At 42.6% G+C, this 14,910-nt stretch overlaps 1 pseudogene; it reads left to right on the forward strand.

Moving 5' to 3' along the window:
• The first annotated feature begins 487 nt into the window (after nt 1–487).
• Nucleotides 488–5,517, forward strand: LOC114196923 (uncharacterized; annotated as a pseudogene).
• The last annotated feature ends 9,393 nt before the right edge of the window (nt 5,518–14,910 follow it).

The raw sequence follows: 14,910 nt of genomic DNA on the forward strand, positions 1-14,910 counted from the left end.
ATACTACAAAAGGTGGACGAAGGAGGAATTTGGCCTTTTTCCCTGCCTCACCTACTTGAGCTGGGACATCTCATTTCCTCCTGCACTTGAAATGGGATTGACACCATGGGCTCCCCTGGTTCCCAGGCCTCATGACTCAGACTGAATTATACCACCAGCTCTCCTGGTTATCCAGACTGCAAACAGCAGATCATAAGACTTTTCAGCCTCCATAAGTGCATGAATCAATTCCTCACGATAAAATTCCATTATATTTATATAAATTTCCATTTATATGTGTGTTTGTGTACATGTATATATCCATTCTATTGGTTCTGTTTCTCTGGAAAACACTAACCAATACAGATTCTGGTATCAAGAGTGGTTCTAGAGGAACAGAATTTTAAGGATGAGTTTTCTGAAATGGTTCTGGGGTTTCTGCAATTGGCTCTGTAATCTGATTAGATTTAACGATGTGAATGATTATTTCCAGAAGTAAAGAGCACTGATGGTCCATGGCATGAACTTAGAGGTCTCCAAAATACCTGCACTGGATACTCCCCTTATAAGCAGCAAGGAGCTAAATGACTCGGTATATACTTTCAAACATTTTTGGAAAACTAATGAATATAATGACATTGGTTGGTTATTCCTAATGTCATTGGACAAAGTGGTGAAAAAAAGGGATGAGCTCAGGGATTTGAATTCCCAGCTCTAGGGCAGCATAAATGACCTAAGAGCTTCTAGGTGTTCCTGAAGGAGAGAGAGCCTTACCTCCTGTAGCCGCTGGGCTGAAAGTGCTGAAAATCAGTGCAGAACCTCATCCTGTGACTGGCTGAATGACAACGCGAGTTGAACTCTCAGCCTCACACCGTGCCTACTGTTAAAGGGAGGGCACTGAATGGGAAAAGATGAGATCCTAGAAGTTGAGATGAGGAGGGATGGGAAGAGAGATGAAGCTGGGGACACTGGGCCTCTAAATTCTTACCAGTCTTCTTTACCAATGGAAGAGGTTTTCCCACCCCCAGGGGAGGCATCCTTTCTCCCTCCATCTGAAGGGACGAACCATGCACTGCCTGATGACTGTAATGACCTCCCCCTGAGGCACGAGCTATGTAAGATAATGCTGATTCTCCTCAGGACCCACCCCTACCCACCTCTCTTTGCTTTTAGACCTATAACTAGACTCAAGTCTTAGCAGGTCCCTAAAGGTGAAGTACAGTATGTTAGGTTCATGACAAAGTGTGTTACAGTCTAAAAGACCTACTTGGATTTCTATTTTATAGACAGAAATCTGAGGACCATGTGTGGGAATGGGTATGTGTGTGGATCTAGCAGTGGAAGAAACTTCGTTTGATTTATGACATTTTTTTTTAAAGATTTATTTATTTATTTTGAGAGAGTGAGGATGAGAGAGAGAGAGTGAGTACATGAGAGCGGGGAGGGTTAGAGGGAGAAGCAGGACCCTCGCAGAGCAGGGAGCCCGATGCGGGACTCAATCCAGGGACTCCAGGATCATGACCTGAGCCGAAGGCAGTTGCTTAACCGAGTCACCCAGGCGCCCGATTTATGACATTTTTGACATAGTCAAATTTATTGACATGAGCTCACTAAGCAGAGATTCTGCATTTAATGCAGCTTAGGGAGTCAGAAAAGGCTCTAGCAGTTTGGTTGGTTAGCTGAAGAATGGACTAAAAGGTGGCCACCATGAGTGAACTGCAAGTGCCAACATGCCTTGGTTTAATGTAGAGGAAGGGATTCAAAGGCTTATGGAGATTGCAATGTTCCAGTAGATTTGTCAAGACCCACTTCCCCACATTGGGAAGGTCCAGAAGACATACCTTCCACCAATACTGTGAAGAATAAATTTGCGAGGGGAGTCCTGGCATCCTTGAAGAGCTCTATGACCACCTGTCTCTGTCTCTGTGGGCCAAATCTTACCATAGAAACTGCAGTCAATTAATTGGGAAACCTAAACACAATGTGAGTCATTAGACTCCAGGATGGCTGGGCCAAAAGTCACTCAACCACCAAAAGCAAGGCAGACATGATTACCATAATGGAGAGCAGAATCCATTACTGAAAACATATACTGTTAATCTTTCTCCCAGCCTTCCCCAAAGGGACCTACATATGGCCTTTTACCAAGGTAACTGTATATCAGAGAAAAGGAAATAATGGCAGACCTTTCAGGAACTACTGGATATGGGCTATAACCTGACACTAATTTCAGGTGACCCAAAATATCACTGTAGCCCACTAGTCAAGAGTAGAGGCTTATGGAGATCAGGTTCAAGTCCATCTCACAGTAGGTCTAGTGGGTCCTTGAACCTGTTCTATGGTTATTTTCCCTAGTTTAAGAATGCATAATTGGAATGACAAACTTAATAGCTCAGAGAATTCCTACATTGATTCCCTGACCTGTGGAGTGAGGGTAATTATGGAGGGTAAGGCCAAGTGGATGCCATTAGAACTCCCTCTACCTCAAAAAATATTAAACCCAAAACAATTCCAAATTCCTAGAGGGACTGCAGAGATTGGTGCCACCATCAAGGACTTGAAAGATGCAGGGGTGGTGATTTCCACCATATCCCCATTCATCTCTATTTGGCCTATGCAGAAGAAAACAAACAGCAAATTACTGTTATGTTCAACCAGGTGGTGAATCCCATTGCAGCTTCTGTATCAGATGTGGTTTCACTGCTCGAACAAATTAGAACACATTCCCTAGTATCTGGTATGCAGCTATGGATCTGGCAAATTCCTTTTTCTCCATACCTGCCCATAAGCAGTTTGCTTTCAGCTGGCAAAGCCAGCAATACACTTTTACTGTCTTACCTCAGGTTTTTCACTCTCTACCTCCAAGTCATAATTTAGTTCACACAGATCCTGATCACCTTTCCCTTCCACAAGATATCACAGAGGCCTACTACATTGATAATATTAATGCTGATTGGACATAATGAGCAAGAAGTAGCAACTACTCTAGACTTATTGGTAGGACATTTGCATATCACAGGGTGGGAAATAAATCAGACTAAAATTCAGGGGCATTCTACTTCAGTGAAATTCTAGGGGTCCAGTGGTACGAGATATGTTGAGATACCCTTACTAAGGTGAAGGATAGATAAATTGTTGTCTCTGGCCTTCGTACAACCAAGAAAGATGCAGAAGATGCACCTAGTGGGACTTTTTGGAGTTTGGAGGCAATATATTCCCCACTTGGGTGTGTTACTCTGGCCCATCTACCAAATGACCCAAAAAGCTGTTAGTTTTGAGTGACAAGAAAGGCTGTTTAACAGGTCCAGGCTGCTGTGCCAACTCTTCTGCCACTTGGGCCATATGGTCCAACAGATCCATTGGTCTTTCAGGTGTCAGCAACAGACAGGGATGATGTTTAGAGCTTTTGGCAGGCCCCTATAGGTGGATCACAACCACAGACCTTTAGGATTTGGAGTAGGACCCTGCCACCATCTATAGATAACTACTTTTTTTGAAAAACCTCTCTTGACCTGTTACTGGGCCTCAATAGAAACTGAACATTTAATCATGGGCCCCCAAGTTACCATTGGACCCAAGATACCAATCATGAACTGGGTGTTATCTGACCCAACAAGCCATAAAGATGGGCATGCACAGCAATACTCCATCATAAAATGGAATTGGTATATACATGACTGGGCCCAAGCAGGCCCTGAAGACACAAGTTATATTAAGATGGGGCCCAGGGGCACCAGGCTGGCTCAGTCAGTACAGCATGCTACTCTTGATCTCAGGGTTGCAGGTTCGAGCCCCACATTGTATGTAGAGATTACTTAAAAATAAAATCTTAAACAACAACAAAAAAAGTGGCCCAAATGCCCATGGTCCCTGTTCCTGCTACACTGCCTTCTTTCTTCCAGCCTGTATCCTTACAAGTACCCTTACAATCAGTTGATAGAGGAAGAAAAGACTTGGGCCCAGTTTATAAGTAGTCTTGCAAGATATGTTAAGTACCACCTAACATAGACAGCTGCAGCACCACAGCCCCTTTCTGGGATATCTTTGAAGAACAGTGGTAAAGGGAAATCCTCCCAGTGGGCAGAACATCAGGCAGTGTACCTGGATGTCCATTTTGCTTGAAAAGAGAAATGACCAGATGAGCAATTATATACTGATTCATGTGCTGCAGCCAATAGTTTGGCTGGATGGCCAGGCTTGGAAGGAACATAATTGGAAAACTGGTGACAAAGAAAGGTATATGGATACACGTCTGAATGGGTAAAAAATATTGAAGATATTTGTTTTCTATGTGAATGCTTACCAAAGAGTGACCTCAGCAGAGAAAAATTTTAATCAAGTGGATAGAATGACCTGGTCTGTGGATACCAGAGAGCCTCCTTCCTCAGCCAACCCTGGGCTAATGAACAAAGTGGCCATGGTGGCAGGGATGGATGTTATGCAGGGGCTCCGCAACATGCACTTCCCCACGCTAAGGCTGATGTGCTTATGGCCACTGCTGAGTACCCAATCTGCCAGCAACAGGTACCAACACTGAGCCCCTGATATGGCACCATTTCCCAGGTTGATTAGACAGCTACCTGGTGACAGGATGACTACACTGAACAGCTTCCCTCATGGAAGGGGCAAGATTTTGTTCTTACTTGAATAGATACTCTGGATACGGATTTCCCTTCCCTGTTTTCAGTGATTCTGCCAAAACTAACATCTGTGGACTTATGGAATGCCAACACCTGCTCCATTATGGTATTCCAACACAGCATTGTTTCTGATCAAGGAATTCACTTCACAGCAAAAGAAGTACAACTGTGGGCCCATTCTTATGGAATTCACTGGTTTCACCATGTTCCTCATCAACCTGAAGCAGCTGGCTTGACATAATGGTGGAATGGCCTTCTGAAGACTTTTTTTAGTACCAGCTAGGTGGCAATACCTTGAGTACGAGGGCAAGGTTTTCTAGAAAGCTATATATGCTCTGAATCAGCATCCCGTTGCCTAGTACTGTTTCTCTGATACCTAGGCTTCATGGGCCTGAGAATCAAGGGGTAGTTTGGGACTGTCACCACTCGTTAACATCGCTAGTGAACCACTAGCCAAATTTTTACTTCCTGTTCCAGTGGCTTAATGCTCTGCTGGCCTAGAGGTCTAATGTCCAGCAGGAAGACTGCTTGATCAGAAGATCCAATGATGATTCTATTGGACTGGAAGTTAAGATTGCCATCTGGCTACTCTGAGTTCCTCATGCTACTGAACCAACAGGCAAAGAAGGGAGTCATAGTGTTGGATGGGCTGAATGATCTGGACTATCAAGGGGAAACTGAAATACTCCACAGTGGAAATAAGGATGAGTATGTCTGGAATATAGGAGGTCCCTTAAGGCGACTCTCAAGTATTACCATGCCCTGTGACTAAAGTCAATGGAAAACTACAACAACTAAATCCAAGCAGGACTAATAATTGTAAAGACCCTTTAGAAATGAAGGTTGGGTCACCCCACCATGTAAAGAACCACAACCAGCTGAGACAGATACTGGCTGAAGGCAAACAGAATGGGCAGTAGAAGAGCTTGTTATTAATAGCAGCTATGAGCATGTAACCAGTTAAAGAAATAAGGACTATAATTGTCTTGAGTATTTCCTCCTTATTTTTCTCATGTTTTGGTATGTCTGTGTGTAAATTTTTTTCTTTCCTCTTATTTCCTTATCGTGTGACATAAGATGTACTGATTCTCTATCACAGTACTTAAAGTATTGTTAATTTTACATCCTAGTATTTAAGTTATGGGATATCAAGGAGAAGAGTGAACATTACCAAAGGACTTCATCTGCTCTCCTGAGGAAGGGATTGGCATGTTTTCAGTTGTACACAAGATAGTTGTATCATGTTAGAAGAAATTATGATCTTATCTTTATTTGGAGATTAAGAAAAGTTTAAAGAGATGGCTATAGGCGTAGGGGCACCTGGGTGGTGCAGTCGGCTGAGCATCCGACTCTTGGTTTCAGCTCAGGTCGTGATATTAGGGCTGTGAGATTGAGCCCCGCGTGGAGTCTGCTTAAGAGTCTCTTTCCCTCTGCCCTTCCCCCTGCCCTCTCCCTAAAATAAATTAATAAATCTTTAAAAAAAATAAAGAGATGCCGATAGGTGTAAAGTTGGTAAGGGTGGATGTCTGATGGTTCACTTTATTTGTCACCTTCGCTGGCCACAGGATACCCAGATTAAGCATTGTTTTTGCCTCCTTTTCCCCAGAACAAATCTGCCCTCTGTGACCTGCCTCACTGTTTGAGCTGGGACATCTCAGCTCATTTTCTCCTGCCCTCAGAAATACATCATGGGCTCCGTTGTTTCTCAAACCTTAGGACTCAGACTGAATTACACAACAGGCTTTCCTGGTCTCCAGACTGCAAAGAGCAGAGCATGGAATTTCTCAGACTCCATAACCGTGTGAGCCAATTCCTCATAATAAATCATAAATAGATAGATATCACAGTTATCATATATATCCCCATCCATATCCATAACAAATCATGTATTTCTCTGGAGAACCTTGACTAATACAACCTCCCTCCTGTATGGTCTGATGAATTGCCTCTCATTTGGTATCCTGTTTTCTCCCTCTGCCAATTCTAATGCGTTATGTACTTAACTGCCAAAATAATCTTTTTTTTTTAAAGATTTATTTATTTATTTATTCGAGAGAGAGAGAGAAAGAAAGCATGAGAGGGGGGAGGTTCAGAGGGAGAAGCAGACTCCCCGCTGAGCAGGGAGCCCGATGCGGGACTCAATCCCGGGACTCCAGGATCATGACCTGAGCCGAAGGCAGATGCTCAACCGACTGAGCCACCCAGGCGCCCCTGCCAAAATAATCTTATTACAACACTTTATTTTTTGCTCTTATCATCATCATCCTTCCCAGAAACCTTTCAAAGCTTCCTATTGAGATGTAGAAGTTACACTCCATGGCCTGTCATCAAAGCCCTCTCAAATCTAGCACTAACACTCTGTGGTGGTAGTATCCTGATGACCTCCCCAATGAAACACACCTTTGTACAGTCTCTCCCCCTTTACTCTGCACTGGGCCCAGGACTGCTTTGACCAGTAGACTGTGGAAGAAGTAAGGCTATGCCAGTTCAAAGATGAGTCCTTAACTGCTCTAGCAGATTCCACTTCCTCCCTCTTTGTAACACTTGCTCTTGGAAGCTCCCTCTTCATGTTAATCCCTACACTCATGCAGCATTAACAATAATTCAGATCAGCTGTATGCAATATACCTGACAAATGCTTCTACGAGCTCCCTGAACTTTATATAATTCTTCCTTCTAAGTTCCCAAAGCATTTCTGTAACTCTCTCTCTCTTTTTTAAAGATTTTATTTATTTGACAGAGAGAGAGAGCACAAGCAGGGGGAGTGGCAGGCAGAGGGAGAAGCAGGCTCCCTGCTGAGCAAGGAGCCCAATGTGGGGCTGGAACCCAGGACCCTGGGATCATGACCTGAGCTGAAGGCAGATGCTTAACGACTGAGCCACCCAGGCACCCCAAAATTTTTGCAACTCTTATAAAGAAACAAATATTCTGCCTAGTAGTACAGTTATTTAATTCATTTGCTGAATGTTTACTAGGCACTTACAATGTGCCAGACACTGTTCTAAGTGCTAACAATAAAGCTAATATCCTACATGCTATTCTATATACTACAGAATGTGGATACCATTCTAAACACTTTTCTGAGTTATCTCATTTAATTTTCAAGAACTCTACAAAGTATCCTCATTTAATACAAGGAACCTCAGGCACAGAGAGAACAAGAAACTTATTTAAGATCATACTGCAAGTGGAGTCAAAATATAATCCCCAAAATTCCGACTTCAGAGTTTATGCTATCAACCCCTACTCTGTACTGCCTTCTACAGATGTGAACAAGACAGACAGGATCCCTGTTCTCATGGAACATGCATTCTATTCATGGCAGTGGGATGAGGAAAGGGTAGTAATAAAGAATACATATAAATCTACAAAATTACTTCAGAAAGTGATAATGCTACCAAAAAAATAATGTTCTATGACATGATGCAGTGAGAGAAGTTACTTTAGATAGGGCAGTCAGAGAAGGCCTTTGTTGAGGCAGTACCATCTGGGAAAAGACCTGGAAGTCCAGAAGAAGAGGCAAAGCGAAGACCTGTGAAGACAATACCTAATAAAGAGAACAGCAAGTGCAAAAGTCCTAGGACACAAATAATCTTAACCTTAGCATGTTTCAGGAACATACATAAAGCCAGTGAGGCTGAAAGATGGTAGAGAGAATAGAATGATGAGGTTGGAGAATAAGCTAAGGCTCAGATCACATAGGGCCTTGTAGGCCATGATAAAGACTCTGGATTTTCCTCTGAGTAACACTGGAAGGTTTTAAGCAGGGTGACATCATCTGATTTATATTTTGCAATGTTAACTGGATGTTGCACGTTTAAGGGCTAAAAAGGCTAAACTGGAGGCAAGGAAAACAACAGGAAGCAACTGCAATAGTCCGTGTGGGAAATTATGGATATGGAGATCAAACCAGCAGGATTTACTGAGGGAATGAATATGGGACGAAAGAAACAAATCACAGATGGCTCCAATCTTTTGGGCCTGCCCTACTAAGCAAATGGTGGTATTATTTTACTGAGGTCAGGGAAGGTTAAAGGTGGACCAGGTTGGGGGGTTAAGGTGATAATCATGTTTTGGACATATTATGTTTGAAATATCTACTCAATATCCAAGTGGAGATGATAGGAAGGCAGCTAGCTAGATATGAATATAGAGGTATCAATTTGAAACTTATTTGATATAAGTGGCAATTTATCCAGGGTAAGTGAGGAGAGAAGGAAAAAGGATGGAACTCCAAGCCCCTGGGCACTTCCACATTTAAGAAGCCAAGTAGAGAGGCAGCAAGTGTTTACCCTGTCACCCCTCTGGATCACAAGTTCTTTGAAAGGCAGGATAGTGTCTTTTTCATTTTTTTTGGTACCCCACAGAACTTAGCTCAGTAACAGAAACTCAAAGATGCTCACTATATGCTAATGAATTAATGAATGTCATTTGATTTCTCAAGCTTTCACTACAGAAATATAATACTTGAGGATAAAGGCAACCACGTCTCACATATTGTGGGCACTCAAATATCTGTTTAATGAATGAAAAAAAAACTTGGACTAGGTTTTGCTAGATACATTTTAGTATTCATTGTTCCAGAGAGCACAGCAAGGAAAGATAGGAAGCAAGCAGCAGCCTACATCTTCACACTTTTTCTTTTAAGATTTTATTTATTTATTTGAGAAACAGAGAGTGAGCAAGTGAGCGAGAGAGAGAGCACAAGCTGGAGGAGGGGCAGAGGGAGTGGGAGAGGGAGAAGCAGGCTTCCCGCTGAGCAGAGAGTCTGATGCGGGGCTTGATCCCAGGACTCTGGGATCGTGACTTGAGCCGAAGGCAGATGCTTAACCGACTGAGCCACCCAGGCGCCCCCATCTTCACACTTCTAATCAATGATGATCATGAACGCCTTCACCTCTTCATCTTGGTTCCCATTACTGGGTGGACGGAGAGAAGATGGGGAATGGCAGTAGAGGCTGCAGCAGCAAGAGAAGGGCTTCCAATTCCCACAGTAACCCAAGAGTTCGGGCCATCATGTCATAAACATGTATTAAGCACCCACTATATGCCAGGCACCAGAGTAAGTACCAGGTATGCAGCAGTAAGCAAAACAGTGTCCCTCAAAGACCTTCCATTCTAAAGAGGAAGATATCTATTACGTAGATGGCATATAGGTATATAACTGTATTTCTAGGAATTATATGAAAGTACAGTAAAATGTACTGTGAAAACATCCATACCACTTCATAAAACAATACGGGATGGCGGTTGGAAGGCAGTGGGGTTCTGACATGAGATACCTTAAGAAGTCAGGTTATGAGGTGGGGAAAGGGTGAGTTATCTAGGTGGAGGTAACAGCATGAATGAAAGTTTTAAGGTAGGAAGGGATTTAGAATGGCCCAACTATGAGAAGAATTAGTTGAGGGAAGGAAAGAAAAGGTTCAAGATTATTTAGTTTGGAGGCTACTGCAATTATGGTAAAAAATCATGGTGGCTTGGATCAGGTTGGAGCAGTGGAAAGAAGTAGACAATTTCAAGATATACTTAAGAGATAAAAAAGCAGTAGGGCTTAGTGACCGAGCACACACAACTCCCAGGTTCTGACCTGCGCGACTAGATGGACAAAGGTGTGACTTACTGAGATAGGCCTCCCTAGACAAGCAGATGTGGAACAGGTGTGGAGAGCATGAGTTCATCACTAAATGGCCATTATATACCCAAGTAAATGCTCAGAGAGGTTATGTGATTAGGTGATCAGAACATGTTTGGGCCTTAGACATATACATAGGCATCTCCAGAGATGATATTTAAAGTCATAGGCATGGATGTAATTATCCTCAGAAGAAAGCACAAGAAATTCTATCAATCCAAAGCACGGGAAAAAATGACAGTATGTAGAGATCAGAAGAGTAAGAGCTATTGAAGAACAGGGAAAAGCAATTACAGGAAGGTACAAGGAAAACTAGAAAAGTACACTGCTATGGAAGTGAAAGAAAGCACATTTCCATCGGGGAAAAAAATAGTCAACAGTGACATGAATATTGAAATATGGATACTAATGATACCCGGTTAACCATAAAAGCTCATTTAACCCATAACATAGTCAGATTGCATTATCAGACTATCTTACTATGAAGTAGTGCAGTATAGTAATTAAACGTGCAGGCTCCAGATCCACAATGTCCAGGTTTAAATCCTGGCTCCCCTACTTACTAGCTAAATGACTGTAAGTATATTACACTTAATTATACTTTGACTTAGTATATACTTAATGTCTCTGTGCCTTAGTTTCCTCATTCATAAAAAGGAAGGTAAAAATAATACCTACCTCGGGGTGCCTGGGTGGCTCAGCCAGTTAAGCGTCTGCCTTCAGCTCAGGTCATGATCCCAGAGTCCTGGGATCAAGCCCTGTGTCAGGCTCCCTACTCCCCGGAGAGCCTGCTTCTCCCTCTCCCTCTCGCTCTGCCTATCTGTACTCTCTCTCTGTCAAATATATAAAATCTTTTAAAAAAGAAATACCTACCTCCAAAAATTGTTAATATTAAGTGTGTGTGTATGCATATGCTCATCACTTAAACAGCGCCTAGCAAAAATTAGTTCAGTAAATGATAGCTATTATTACTCACAACATTGTTTCTATGGGAAAATACTTTCTGAACAAAAGAAGTTTATTTGAAATAACCTTTCACTAATTTGGGACTGTCCCTACTCCCCATAAATTGTGATCTTACAAGGTCTTTTTCCAAAAGCCTTAAGGGAGTCTCTAGATTTAAAACTTATGAGAGAGTCCTTAATATAGAAGCTGACCAGTTTTTTTTTTTGTTTTTGTTTTTAAGAAAGAGAATGCACCCGGGGCGGGGGATAGGCAAAGGGAGAGAATCTTAAGCAAGCTCCACACCGAGTTCGAGCCCAGCTCAGGGCTCCATCTCATGATCCTGAGATCATGACCTGAGCTGAAATCAAGAGTTAGATGCTTAACTGACTGAGCCAGCCAGTCACCCCAGTAGCTGACCAGTTTTAGAAAAGCTAATAATTTTTTTTGTTTTTTTGGAGTGGTACCTATCCCATTCATTACACATTCATACTATGATCAGAAAAAATTTATGTATTAGGAAATTTGAAAAACTGGTAGCAAAAAAATTGACAATTTCAAGTGACAAAGTTACAAAAACAGATATAAATCTACTTTAAACAAAGTATTTTTATTTAGTCACTTTCTGGTGCATATTCAAATACAAACACATCTATCATCACTACGATGAAACAGCCTCTCGATGTTCTGTGCAAGATATAAATAACAGGTAGAGAAAAGGAAACAGATCTGCAGCTTCCTGATAATCACCTTATTTCCAAAAGTATGCAAAGGTATTAATGGTATCTCAGACAGCCTCACCAAAAGTATTTCCAACTGCATTGTGATAGGCAATGATATGCTCATTCAGTCCCTAAAACTGAGAACACAAATAAATGGAGATTTACGAGACCAATTTTTATCCCTGAATTTCCCAGTGACCTAGCAAGTACTATTTCAGAAATATTCAGAAAGCTCTATACACCCTAAGGTAAAATGTTGAGAGTTTCCCCTTAGCTCTTTGCTTTTTAATTGTTAAAACAACAGAAATACCTAATATATGATGGAGCTGTTATACCAAAAAAGTATTATTTCAAAGTAATGAGAAATTGTTTATCATGTTCTTTCCCCATCAACTGATGAAAACGCTCCATTTCAGGATCAAGCAAAGACACAAAGTAGGGACATGTCAGTAACAACTGAATGTCATTACCATCTGTTAGCTTCTGAATAGGTTACTGGAAACAAGGTGACAGACAGGCTAATTCTTTATGGATAAGTATCCATATCACATCATCACAACTAGTACTCATTTGCACCTTTAAGAAGAAACTGCCACAAAGGGGAACAAAAACATTCAACTTATATATGAATTATGAAAAAGCTTTCTAAAAGGTTATAAAAATATGAATAGGCTTCTGAAAATGCAGAATACTTAAAGATTTACAGGCCATATTTCAGATTCAGTATTTTCTATACAACTGAAATGAAAGAGGACATTACACAATTTGAAGAATAAAATGAGGTACAATTAAGAAGTGTGTGTAGCCCTGTACAGATGGCCTGATCCTAACACAAGATGTTAACAAAGCAAGTTGGTGGGGGAGGGGGAAAGCCTGCATTTTCTACGCTAAAATTTAGTTGACTCCACCCCCAAAATACATATTTTTAAAGGGGGGGTGCTTAGCATTTAAAAATCAATAACTTCCAAAAAACCAAAATAAACCTCTTTTAGATTATGTGTTCCAAATGAATCTACTTACTGTTTTCAAATGTGTTTGGGAAGTCATTCTTTGTTACTTTGATTAATAACATTTGGAAAATATGACAAGTAGATTTTAGTTTCTTGCCTCAGAAGTATTCTGCTAAAAGAAATAACAGAAATAACTGGGTAGAATTTGTTCCATTTACCTAATAAAATACTTTTCATTTAAAACATTAAAAATGCTGCACAAATACCTATCGTTATCATTCACTGAAAAGAAAGCAATTGTAATTTGTAGATTATTGCACTTGATGCAAAAGCTACTTGAAAAACGATAGTCGAATTAGCACCAAAAAAATATTAATGGGAAAAGTGCCAAACATCTTTCATAAAACTCCTTAAAATGTCTTAATAGTATATAATACAAAGTTATGACTATTTCTGAAAAGTTTCAGCAATTAATTAGCTCCAAACTGGCACATCCCATTATTATTCTTTTTTAAATCCCAGGTCTTTTAAACAAAGGACCTAAAATTTTCTGAGAAAGCTTATTTCTCTTTTCTTGAATCCAATTTTTCTCATTCTCTCTCAATCATCCCAAGGTATTATTTAAGACAAAGACCAACTACTCTTCACACATTATTTTCCCAATCATGAAGGTGGAACTTTCATAAAAACAAAGATAACCTACAACACTGTAATATATAAAGTAAAAAAAAAAAAGTTCACTTCTGTCGTGACAATAGTGAAGAAATCTGATGAGATCATAAAGCCACGAAGCTTCCTGTTGGTAGCTGAGGATGAAGTCATTAGCAACCCAGGATTCCCTGGTCCTTGTAATCAGAAGCTGCACCTACCAGATTCTGCATTGTTCGGCAGAGGTGGCTTTAAAACACCCCGCTCCCGAATCGTCCAAAGCAGACCACGCCTTCCAGTTATCATTCAAATGGACCATTTCACAGTGTGGCACTACTACACATTTCCCGCGAGCTTAAATATCTAGTAAAAGTCAACATTTTAGATTCCCTTGGTCATGATGGAGCAAAGATGAACTCTTGAACCCCGCGCTACATAATGAACCGGGGTTTCAGAAGCCGAGATGGAGAAGCATGCTTCTGTTCTTCAACCTTTATGGCCTTCACTGACCACCCCCAATTTCTTCCCAACTCTTAGTCACCCCAAGGCATCAGAAGGCAAAAAAGATTCCTTACTTCCTGCTGTTGTTAAAAGGGGAGGAAACCCAAGAGTAACTTTGAACGCGTGGAAGAGAAACAGCTTAATCTTGGCCACCACTGCAAACATATGTCACCCAGCCCCGTCGCAGCTTTCGCGCCCCTCCAGGCCCTCTCCCGGGCCCCACGCCCCAGGGGTTCTCCCGCAGCCCAGCCCTCCCCGGTCCCCCAGTGCCAGGGACGCTGCTCAGCGCCTCTTCCTCTCGCGCCTCCCCCACCCTCACATTGCCGGGGTCCCCAAGACCACATTGTCCGTTCCAATACAATGGAATGTCACTGCCCGGAACTCCTCGGGACCCCCCCGCCCCCCCGGAGCCAGTCCCGGGTCTCCCTGATCGCCCAGTTCAGGCACGAACCCAAAACTTCACCATGTGAGAGAGCCCAAGACCCGCGAGGTGACGGAGACCCACGACTCCCGCCCAGCCCTCCCTTTTACTCACAGCCCCCTACCAGCCCTAAGCGCGAATCCTGCACTGGGCGCCCCCACCCACCCCAAGACCACCTCATAGGAGTCATCAGCCGCCTCTCCCCGCGCGGGCAAAAGCGAGAAGAGTGGAGGGCTCCCCGCCCGGCCAGGACCCCTGGGCGGCGCTGCACAGGGGCGAAGGCCCCAAACACATCCCCGGCCTTTCCTGGCCCACGACGACCCCGGCGCCCACCCTCCCTACCTGGCCTTGAGGCTGGGGCTGCTGCCGCTGCTGCAGCTGCTGTTGGCGGCGGCGGCGGCCGCCGCGGCTCTGGGTTCGTAGGCCCAGGCGGGGGCGGGGGTTGGTGCAGCGGCACTGGCGGTGGCGGGGGCGG

The sequence above is a fragment of the Eumetopias jubatus genome, unplaced genomic scaffold, assembly GCF_037043125.1.
Source record: "Eumetopias jubatus isolate StellerSeaLion01/CBP00866 unplaced genomic scaffold, mEumJub1_p1.0 scaffold_13, whole genome shotgun sequence".
Classification (NCBI taxonomy): domain Eukaryota; kingdom Metazoa; phylum Chordata; class Mammalia; order Carnivora; family Otariidae; genus Eumetopias; species Eumetopias jubatus.